General features: G+C 49.3%; 1 protein-coding gene across 1 annotated transcript in view; it reads left to right on the top strand.

Moving 5' to 3' along the window:
* Window positions 1-385: 385 nt before the first annotated feature.
* Window positions 386-11,324, top strand: part of GIGYF2 (GRB10 interacting GYF protein 2) — a 133,940-nt gene continuing 123,001 nt past the window's right edge. The window contains exon 1 of the mRNA XM_078607599.1: window positions 386-467. The gene's annotated coding sequence lies outside the window, so the exon portion shown is untranslated. The remainder of the gene's footprint in view (window positions 468-11,324) is intronic.

Genomic DNA, 11,324 nt, shown 5'->3' with positions numbered 1-11,324 from the left:
TGTGGGGGGCGGGGTACAGAGTGGGAGGAGGGGGTCCAGAGTGGGGGGGGGTGGGTCCAGAGTGGGTGAAGGGGGGGTACAGAGTGGGGGAGGGGGTTCAGAGTGGGGGAAGGGGGGTCCAGAGTTGGGGGAGGGGGGTGCAGAGTGGGAAGGGGGGGTATAGAGTGGGGGGAGGGGGGTCCAGAGTGGGGGGGGGGGGGTACAGAGTGGGGGAAGTTGGGTCCAGAGTGGGGGGGAGGGGGGGTGCAGAGTGGGGGGAGGGGGTCCAGAGTGGGGGGAGGGGGGTCCAGAGTGGGGGATGGAGAGTGGGTGGAGGGGGGTCCAGAGTGGGGGTGGGGGGGGTCCAGAGTGGGGGGAGGGGCGGAGCTTGTTTCGCAGTCATCCGGGTCCTCGAGTCACGTGATCCCCTCCGCGTCGCCATTTTGCGCTCAAGCGATAGTGGAGTCTACGTGCGGATCCGAGTTGAGGTGAGCGGCGCGGCGCCCTCCCTGGCTCCCTCGCACCCTCTCACCGACCCGCTGACTCACCCAGACGGTGCCCGCAGGCACCCGGTGGCAACACGGGGAAAAAGTGTGCGCGTCTTGCCGAATTGACCTGGAGCGGCCCGAGGCAGCGGCCTATTAAAGCGAGGCCTAAGCGAGGCCTCTTGAGACAGAGAGACGGGGACAGGGGCACTGACAGACGAGACACGCGGACAGATTACTAAATGAAGGGACATACACGAACCTGAGAGACGCACATATATATGAAGACGAACGACAACTGAAGGAGACTATAAAATACTGCTGTTTGGGAGGAACCCGGGGCTCATCGGTGAGAGTTATAACCGTGCGGTTAACGAGCGTGAATGTGCGCTTCAGTGGTATCTGCTCAGTGCGGTGTCAATGGGTTAATGTGTCGGTCGGTGTGTGCGCGCGTGCCCTTCGTGAATGCGGAGTCAGTGTGTGTTGTCGAGTGAGTACAGGATTGTCAGTGGTCTTGGGTGAGTGTCATAATCTGCGAGGCTGATGTTGAACCCAGAGCTTGCCATGACCAAAATAAAGCGCCTGCCTGTGTACTTGGTCACCTCACACTACAACGCGTCAACTCTCCATTGTAATTCTATAATGGGGTAGTTCAATAGAGGGTAGACGAGTTCCCATATTGTGTTCTTCGCACCAGCTTTGAGCTGTCTTAACTTTTCATATGTTGTGTAACCCTGTGGAACTGCCTGGCCAGCCCACTCCAGCCCAAGCTCAGCCTGAGTTATGGCCTGGGCCCTAGAGGTCGCGCATTCGACGCTTGCTGGAGAGGTTCATGGTTGGAATCAATTTGCCGCCCTGATTAATTGACACTGCGGGTGTAAACCGTAATACTGTAATATACATAGTGTGCTTCATAGCTGACCTTAAAATTCCTGATGTAATTAACAAGATGAGGCAATTGTGTGCCGGCGTCTAGGTCTAAACTTGCCAAATGCCTCATTTGTGGATGATATACAGGATAGCAATCATCACCCCCGACTGGCAGACGGGTGTCCTCCATTTGAAGACCAGGTGCCGAGTCACCTTGTGTCCACAGGGACAGCTGCCACTGAGGGTGTCCTTTAAAGTGTTTGAGATGTGATGTTAAACGCTCTTGAGACGCTCCGGCGTGTATTGCACTATATTATTTTTCAATATATATTTCTGCATGCAACATATGGATCCATTTACAGGATCATTTGCTTGGAGCATTCAGGTTGGCCTACGTACGAATAATCCTAGATTTAACTAGACTAGATTGTGTGAGGTCATAGACAGAGCTTTGAAATATCTTGATACAGTCATAACCGTGAGCACCGTCGGCAGACGAGGATGGGTTCCCTGAGTCAATTAGCCCGCATACCCAAGTATTTTCTGTTTTGCCGGATAGAGGTGGATAAACAACCGCTACATCAGCAAAAGACACGATGATCCAACGTGTTAAAGAAATATTTGGATCTCACTGGACTTGTCCATGACTGATGTCAAAATTGACCTTTGTAGGACACAACTGGGCAATTGGAATTCAGTCACCCTCGAGCAACAACGGAAGTAGGATTAGCGATGCTCACAACTTAAGTGGAACGCCCGGGTGCCAAAAACACAGCAGCAACCTGACACAGTGGGGAGCACAGGTGGTGCATCTGCCAGTCATATCGGTTAATCAAATAACACTTGGTTCTGCACCTTGACCTGCCCACAAACCTTGGACACTTGACACAACCTTAAAAGTGCACCCAGCCTGGCACAAGAGGTACGATTCCTTATGTCTCTTTGCAACGTGCATATTTTTTGGAAACGTAAGAGTATTCATAAGCATTCGGCTTACTTTTTGTCCTCCCAATTTTATCACTAAGCCTTCTGATTTCGAGGCCTATTGAGATCATCACCAGTCATGGTCTATCCACTGCTGGATAAAGTCCTATTCAAGCCATCGACATTCCTTGTGGTCTCACAATGCCCAACCCATCTGGCACTTACCATGCACATGAGTTGATATCATCGTCCTATCTCCTTGGTGGTTGTCTTGCTCAACATGTTCTCTGCTTTGGCTGCCATGATTTCACAACATACTCTGAGAATATATGCATTGTCTTTGAGACTAGGCTCAAAAGAAAGATGTCTCTGGTGTGGACCAATCAGTTTCAAAGACAATGCACATATTATCAGAGTTTGTTTTTTGTTTCCATTCTGACCACACGTATTGTGGTTAGTGCAGATATAATTCCTTGTAAAGGGTTTCAGTTTGGTGTTTTCACATCTTAACACCTGTTTTGTTGTCAGAAAAAAAGGGAAAACCTATTCTCATATTTTGGTTCTGGCAAAGGAGTCCCATGATGACTTCACTTGTTTATGATGTTCAGCAGGGGGAGGAATTGCACATAATGGTACTCGTAAATATGGATATTCAAGTTACCGGTCAGGGCCAATGAGATACGGGTTTTGTTGGGCCTGCTAGCATCAGCAACAAAAACCTTGGATGACATTGGACCAATGAGTTGGCTTTGTGTCGACGAGTCATCTGGTGAAAGGGTTATTTGATCTGACGGCGGATGCCTGCGTTGACAGTGGTGATTTACATCTTCTGACCTATTGGCACAAGAAATTGTCGACATAGATTATACAGGCAGACCCCGTAGAACGCTGATTTGTTATAGTGCTATTTGTCGTGGAAAAAAAATCTAAAAAACATCTAAAATGCGTTTAGGATTGAGAACACGCAGCAGTGCCTGCCGAGGACACGTACTGGCTCATCCAATGAGAGCGACGTACGCTAAGCCAACCAGACCCCATCCCCATAATTCGGTTACAGGGGTACCTCGGTATACGTCGTTAATTCGTTCCAGAAGGTAGGACTTATACCGAAAATGACGTATACCAAACGAATTTTCCCCATCTTATATATAAAAGTCTCCACGCGCTCCCGCTTGCGGGGGATTTGGCTCTTGAACGATGGGCTATATGTAGAAAAAAAATTGCCAGGCGGCATGCCCTAAGCCCCGCGGTGGGAATAGCCTCTTTTATTTTCCCATCCCTAAACTTTAAAGTAGTTTAATTAACAAATTTGTGCCGTTTCTATTATTAATTATTTACTTATTGCGCGACATCGACCGTCCCAACTGACGCCAATTGCGTGGGGGGGGGCGGACCCTACCAAGTGATGCGCATTCGCTCCACCTCACGGGACATTTACTTTTACGCGTTTAACAGCCAACATACACACATGACGCTGCGGATATTTCTTCACAGTGTCATGTCTTCTTCGCCCCTCCCCCCCAACACGATGTGTCCAGTTTATACTACAGACTCCGTAGATAATAATATTTTACTGCTTACATACCATTATTCTTGCACGGGCGGGGGATGCTGGGTGGGGGGGGGTAGCGGCCCAGCCCCTAGCCTGGCAACGTGCCAACTCCGCCTCCTCGCCAATGTAGGCCAGGAGGGGGGCTACGGATGGCACAAGGCCTCAACACGCCTATGGTAAGTACAAAGTTCCAAGTTGCTTACACTAACAAATCAAGTCCAATGTTTTCTATTATTAAACACATTAGTTGACAAACATTACAATAATAATGTTTGTGTGCACAAAACTCCTTATTTTTAGGTTGCTAAATTTTCAATTTTTTGCTGCGCTTTTATGATGCTGCGACGGTCTGCCTGTCTGTGATGTGGCCATGTACGCCCATGTGTATGTGTGTGTCAGTCCATATATGTGTGTGTTAGTCCACGTGTGTGTGTTAGTCCACATGTGTGTGTGTTAGTCCACATGTGTGTTAGTCCACATGTGTATGTAAGTCTATACATGTGTGTGTCACTCGATATGTGTGTGTAAGTCAATGCGTTTGTGTGAGTCCATATGTGTGTACATCCATGTCTGTGTATCTCAAGTAGATGTCTGTGTGTCGTATGTGTGTAGGGCTGTGTGTGTATCAGTCTATCTATGTGTGTCTAAGTCCATGTGTGTGTGTCTTAGTCCACATGTGTGTGAGTAAGTACATATGTGTGTTTACATCAATGTGTGTGTGAGTCCACGTATGTCTGTGTGTGAGTCGCTGTATGTGTGTACGTCGATATTTGTGTGTAACTCCATGTGTGTGTCTCTCAAGTGAATGTCTGTGTACGGCAATGTGTGTGTCACTCTAAAAACAACCTCCTACCTCCTCGCGGTGCCGGACGGGCAACACTGTCGTGGGCAGTGCTGTGGGGGGAGGGCCCAATGCCCATTGGCCTCTCCCCTCATGGCGTCTGTGACCACCACAGTGGCTAAACGGGGGCTCTGGACGGGTGCGAGGGGCTGGTAACCCCTCCACCTTCAATTAACCACCACTAAACTACGAATTAAACATAAACCTGTAATTAATAAGCTTGTGCCGGAGGCCCCGGGGGGTCAGGCTTTTATGACGTCTCCTGGCCAAACCCCATTTGGCGGAGCCAGGAGATTGAATTTTCACCCTCGGGGCTCCTCCAGAAACAACGAAAAACCATTGCGGATGGCCACGTGGAATGTTCGAACGCTCACTGCGGAGGAGAGGCTGCCACTCCTCTGTCGGGAGCTGGACCGGTACCGCCTGGATCTCTGTGGCATTCAGGAGGTCCGGTGGACCGGTTCTGGCTCCTGCCACCATGAGGGGTGGACAGTTCTCTACTCGGGGCAGGAGACTGCCAAACAACAGGGTGTGGCTCTTCTTCTGAACAAAAGAATGAAGGGGGCGTGGGAGCGTGGCGGTGAGGTGTGGGAAGCTGTAAGCCCCAGGATACTTTGGGCTCGCCTTCCCATCAACCAGAGGCGAGGAGTGGTGGTCGTGGTTACTTATGCCCCCACCGAAGACGAACATCCGTGGAGGGATGCAGGCAAAGCCGATGAGTCAGACGCTTTCTATGACCTCCTGTCACAGGTGCTGGCTAAAGTGGCCACTCGGGACAGAGTCATCTTGTTGGGTGACTTCAATGCCCGAGTTGGTCATGATGCTGGCACCTGGTCTGGAGTGATTGGAAGGCATGGGCCAGATCAGCTCAATAACAACGGTAGGAGGCTGCTAGATTTTTGTGCAGCCCATGGGCTTGTAATTACCAACACGCTCTTCCGGCATCGGCGCATCCACACAACATCATGGATGCATGCCGGGTCCAAGCAAGAACATCTGCTGGACTACATAGTGACGGACCAGCGGATGCGAGCCCATGTCCTTGACACCAGGACCTACCGTGGAGCTGATCTGCCCTCTGACCATCGACTAGTCATCTGTAAGATGCGCCTGCCATTTTTCCACTCCGGTGGTGGGTGTACACCCAGGACCCCATTCCAACCAAAAGTGGCCTGGTCTCAGCTAGCTGATGAAAGTTGCAAGCGAGAATTTCATCATTGCTTGCAGCTGGGGTTGGCATCGTCCCCCACTCCACCTGATGTCGAGGGTAAATGGGCGAGGTTTAAGACTGTGACTCATGCAGCTGCAATGGCTGCTTTGGGTACGCGGTCCAGACCTCCCCAGAAACCCTGGCTGACGGAGGAGGTGTTCAGGTTAATTGAGAAAAAGCGACAGGCCCACTCTCATCGCCTACAGCATCCCACGTCAGAGAATGAGGAGGTTTACCGCAGCCTTCGCTCGGAGGTTCGGAGAGCCGTAAGGCGCTGTAAGGATGGGTGGTGGTCGCGGGTTGCTGAGGAGATGGAGTCTGCCTCAGTGGCCCGCGATCACAAATCACTATTTAACTCCATCAAAAAAGTAACCTGCAGCGCCACACCTATTACCATCATTAGAGGAAAAAACGGTGATCCAATCTCCGACCCCCAGGAACAGGTTTGCAGATTTGCTGAGCATTTCTGTGAGGTCCTGGGGGAGGGAAAATCTCTCAGCCAGGAAAACATCATGGCACAAAGTGGGGATAACCCTGCTGAGGCTGCGGTGCCTCAAATATTGGAAGAGGTCACCCCCTGTGAGTGGCTGGCTGAGGTACCAGCTGTTGAGGAAGTACTGAGGGCGATCCGGAGGCTGAGACCAGGGAAGGCACCAGGCAGAGATGATCTCCCAAGCGAAATGCTGAGGGAGGGTGGCGTTTGTGCACAGACTGCCCTATATGACATCATAACAACAGTCTGGACCACTGGACGGGTTCCGCAGGACTGGAAGGATGCCCTGGTGGTCCCCCTCTTTAAGAAGGGGGACCGTACCGACTGTAACAACTACAGGGGCATCTCACTCCTCAGTGTGCCGGGTAAGGTCCTGGCAAGGATTATTCAACATGGCCTTGCTAGGCACGCTGAGGAGAGGCTTGCGGAGCCCCAATGCGGTTTCAGGAAAGGGCGGTCCTGCACAGATGCCATATTTTCTGTCCGTCTACTACAGCAGAGGTGTAGGGAATTCCAAAAAGACCTACATCTCTGCTTTATTGACCTGGTCAAGGCCTATGATACCATCAGTAGGACTGGGCTCTGGGTTGTTCTTCGTGCTTTCGGAGTCCCTGACCCTCTGCTCACGATCATTAAGGACCTTCATGATGGTGAGCGGGCCCGGGTAAATCTACGTGGCCGGGAGTCGGAGCCTTTCCCTGTACACCTTGGGGTGCGACAGGGATGTCCTCTGGCTCCTACATTATTTAACATCTATTTCGACTGCGTAGTTCGTGAAGCCTTCAATAGCTGTACCGGGGGAATTACCATTTGGTACAGATATAATGGGAGGCTGATCGACGCCCGGGTGCGATCAAGGGATGGCTCCCTATTGGTCAACCACGTTATGTATGCCGATGATTTGGTAATAGCTGCTCATTCAGAAGAGGAGTTGGAGACGCTGCTGCTGAGACTGGAGTGTGCCACTAAGAGGTGGGGCCTTACCATCAGCCCCACCAAAACTAAGCACCTGCCTGGGTATTTTGTACCATCGGGCACTCCACCCCCACAACTCCCAATCGGTGATGGGGCAGTTGTGGAGAGAGTGGAGAGTTTCCCATACCTGGGCAGTGTGCTTATGACCGGCTCCAGTTTATCAGCAGAGGTCTCACTCCGAATCAGTCGAGCGGCAATATATTTTCATCGGTTGCGTAACGCTGTGTGGAAGCTACCTGGTCTGTCGCTCCGCACGAAGCTTCAGGTCTTCTCGGCCACGGTCATTCCCTCCCTTCTCTACGCTTGCGAAACGTGGACCCCCCTAGTGGAGCATCTTCGCCGGTTGGAAACATTTAGGCTGGCCTGCCTACGATCCATCCTGGGTTTAACCAGGCTGGATTGTGTGAGGAGCTCACAAGTCCTTGAAAGATCTGGGCAAAGTCCCATCAGTGAGCTCCTCCGGCAGGCAAGGCTGCGTTGGCTGGGTCATGTAGCCCGCATGCCCAGCCACCGCATGCCTAAACAGCTTTTGTTCGGCCGGATCGAGGGGGCTAAACGGGCGCGGCACGGGCTAGAGAAGAGATGGAGTGATGTGGTACAGGAGGATGTGGAGCTGAGTGGACTTGCCGATGACTGGTACCAGCAGTGTCAAGATCGGCCTCAGTGGAGGAGGCTCGTGAAGGACGCTACTGGGCAGTTGGAGGCAGTCGCCCTCCAACAACAACGGAGGGCGGAGGAGCGACGCTCACAACAACGAGCGGAGCGCCGGGTGGCTAAAGCACAGCAAGTTGGCACAGTAGGGGGCACAGGTGGTGCATCAGCCAGTCATCTCGGTCATCTCGGTCAGTCGACCCGTGGCACCTGGGTCTGCCCCGTGACCTCCTGCCAGCGGGCGTTCGACACTTCACGTGGCCTCAGGGTGCACATGGCCTGGCACAAGCGTCGTGGTGACGTCACCGCCACTTAGTGGCGAATGGCGGTTGTTGTTGTTGTTGGTTGTTGTTGTATGTGTGTGAGTCGCTGTATGTGTGTACGTCCATATGTGTGTGTAACTCCATGTGTGTGTGTGTATCTCAAGTGGATGTCTATGTGTGTGTGAGTCCATGTGCGTGTGTGTTAGTTGCAGTGTGTGCATGCCTCCATGTTAGTCAGTGTAAGTCCATTTCTTTGCGTGTCTGTAGGCCCATGTGTGTGTCTTAGTCCATGTGTGTGCTTTATTGACCTGCTCAAGGCCTATGATACCATCAGTAGGCCTGGCCTCTGGGTTGTTCTTCGTGCTTTCCGAGTCCCTCACCCACTGCTCACCATCTGTAATGACCTTCATGATGGTGAGCGGCCCCGCGTCAAACTACGTGGCCGCGAGTCAGAGCCATTCTCTGTACACCTTGGGGTGCAACAGGGATGTCCTCTGGCTCCCACATTATTTTACATATATTTGGACCACGTAGTTCCTGAAGCCTTCAATGGCTCCACCGCTATAATTTCCATCTGGTACAGATACAATGGGAGGCTGATCGATGCCCGGGTGCGGTCAAGGGATGGCTCCCTATTGCTCAACCACGTTATGTATGCCGATGATCTGCTAATTGCTGCTCACTCGGAGGACGAGTTGGAGTTGCTGCTGCTGAACCTGGAGCTTGCCACCAAGAGGTGGGGGCCTTACCATCAGCCCCACCAAAACTAAGCACCTTCCTGGGTATTTTGTACCATCGGACAATCCATCCCCACAGCTCACAATTGGAAATGCAGCAGTTGTGTAGAGATTGGAGAGATTCCCATACCTGGCCAGTGTGTTCTTGACTGGCTCCGGTTTAACAGCAGAGGTCTCAATCCAAATCATTCGAGCGCCATTATCTTTTCATCGGCTGCGTAACGCTGTGTGGAAGCTACCTGGTCTCTCGCTCCGCATGAAGCTCCAGGTCTTCTCGGCCACGGTAATTCCCTCCCTTCTCTACACTTGCGAAACGTGCACCCCCCTAATGGAACATCTTTGCCGGTTAGAAACATTTAGGCTGGCCTGCTAACGATCCATCCTGGCTTTAACCATATGTGTGTGTGTGTCAAAGTCGATGTGTTTCTATGTGTGTGGGTCGATGTCTGTGTGGAAGTCCATGTGTGTGTCTGCCTTTTTTGCCCGGGCAACGCCGGGTACTAACCGCTAGTAAGAAATAAAGGGAAAGGAAATAATCTGTTCCAGAGTATAATAAATTATATTTTATATGGCATATTATACATTAATGGGGTTGTATAAAATTATCTAGACACTACTTAATACTAAAATGCATTCATAAATTAAAAGAAATGCTTAAATTAAAATAAATTGAAATAAAATTTAACATCACTTTACCTTGCTGAGAGGAGTTGATCGCCTACAAGGATGGTGGTAAGGAAGGGGAGGAGTCGTGAACGGGGGTATACGCGGGTACGCAGTGACTCATCCCGACCCATACAAGTTCCAGCAAGCGCGTCGTATCCCAAGCAAGACGTATCCCAAGGCATTTTTTCTCGTCAAAACACGACGTATACCAAATTCCATGTATTCCAAAGCGGTCGTATACCGAGGTATTACTGTATTACACTTATTACAATGTTATTACAGAGCGTTTAGCCAGTTGAAAACTCATGAGACTCGGACCGAGTCTCAGGCTCCATCTAAAATAAACCACAAATTTTTACTGAAGTCATCGCTCAGACCCAGATTGGAAGCACGGCAGCTCCAACTTCATCTACTCCCGCTGGCTTTTAGAAGTACAGTTGTTTGCACGTGTGAGTATAGTACATAATATTTACTGATTTTGTAATAAATTAGTATTTTTATTTATGAAAATAACGTTTACCATCTGTATTCTTAGCGCTTTCAATGATACCCCAATGAAGCCCTCATGTTGCTCATACGAAAGAAAACGCTGTCGGGAACGCATCCCCATATCTACAATGGTATAATTACCCCTTTTAGCGCTGATTCGATTAGCGCTCACTTCTCCAGGAACGAATCTTGAGTGCAAAGCAAGGTTTGCCTGCTTGTAATTATTTCAGCAAGAAGAGCCCAGTGACCTGCTATGCTCTTTTATGGGCGTCTTACAAGCACAGATCACAATACAAAATAGCAAGTATATCTACATGGATTATATGTTACGGGAATAGGCAATTGGTCAAAAAAGCAACAAAACATGTCTTCAGGAAAACTTTGCCGAACGCAATGTTATCGAAAGCATGTTTTAGCTATACACAGTTTACTTAAGCGATGAGAGTGCTGCATATATTGGAAAGTATGATTGTGTGAATGAATTAACTGTGAAAAGGATTCATTTATCACACATTGCTGCATGCATCTAGCAGTCCACTTATTGAGGACATCAGTCATACGGACGCTTAGATAGCAACTCATTAAAGTGATGTGAGGGACTGGCAATTGAATGTCAGGGGCGAGCGTTGGGCGTGAGTACCACAGCGTGGGAAGAATAATGAAAGAGTGAAAATTTTAACTAAACTTCATAATCATTCATAATCTAAACTAAAAATATTTTTTATTTTAACAGATATCTCTTATTCAGAAGCGACCTGGCCACAAATGATAGCTCAATGAAGTAGCTTATTATGTGGAAATGTATAGCAGCCAAATACTTAAAACTTATACTCTTAGGTTTTTTTCGGTAAAGTCACATATGTAAACAATAAAAAATAAAATTAATAAAAGTAATAATAGAAATAAAATAAAATCATAAATCACGACGTTTCGGAGGCAACACAAGTCTCCCTCATCAGGTGGGACCATCACAGCTAGATGTACTGTATCAAGTGAGGCCTCACATGACGGAGACTTGTGTTGCTTCCGAAACATCGTGATTTATTATTTTATTTTATTTCTATTATTACTTTTATTAATTTTTATTTTATTTTTTACCTATGTGACTTTACCGAAAAAACCTAAGAGTATGAATCCTTGCAGTCACGAAAGCTTCAAATCTAGACTTAAAACTTATGTTTCTAAATGT

The sequence above is a fragment of the Lampetra planeri genome, chromosome 28, assembly GCF_965212315.1.
Source record: "Lampetra planeri chromosome 28, kcLamPlan1.2.h2, whole genome shotgun sequence".
NCBI classification, from domain to species: domain Eukaryota; kingdom Metazoa; phylum Chordata; class Hyperoartia; order Petromyzontiformes; family Petromyzontidae; genus Lampetra; species Lampetra planeri.
Note: the sequence above shows the minus strand (reverse complement) of the source record. Positions and strands in the feature narration are given on the sequence as shown.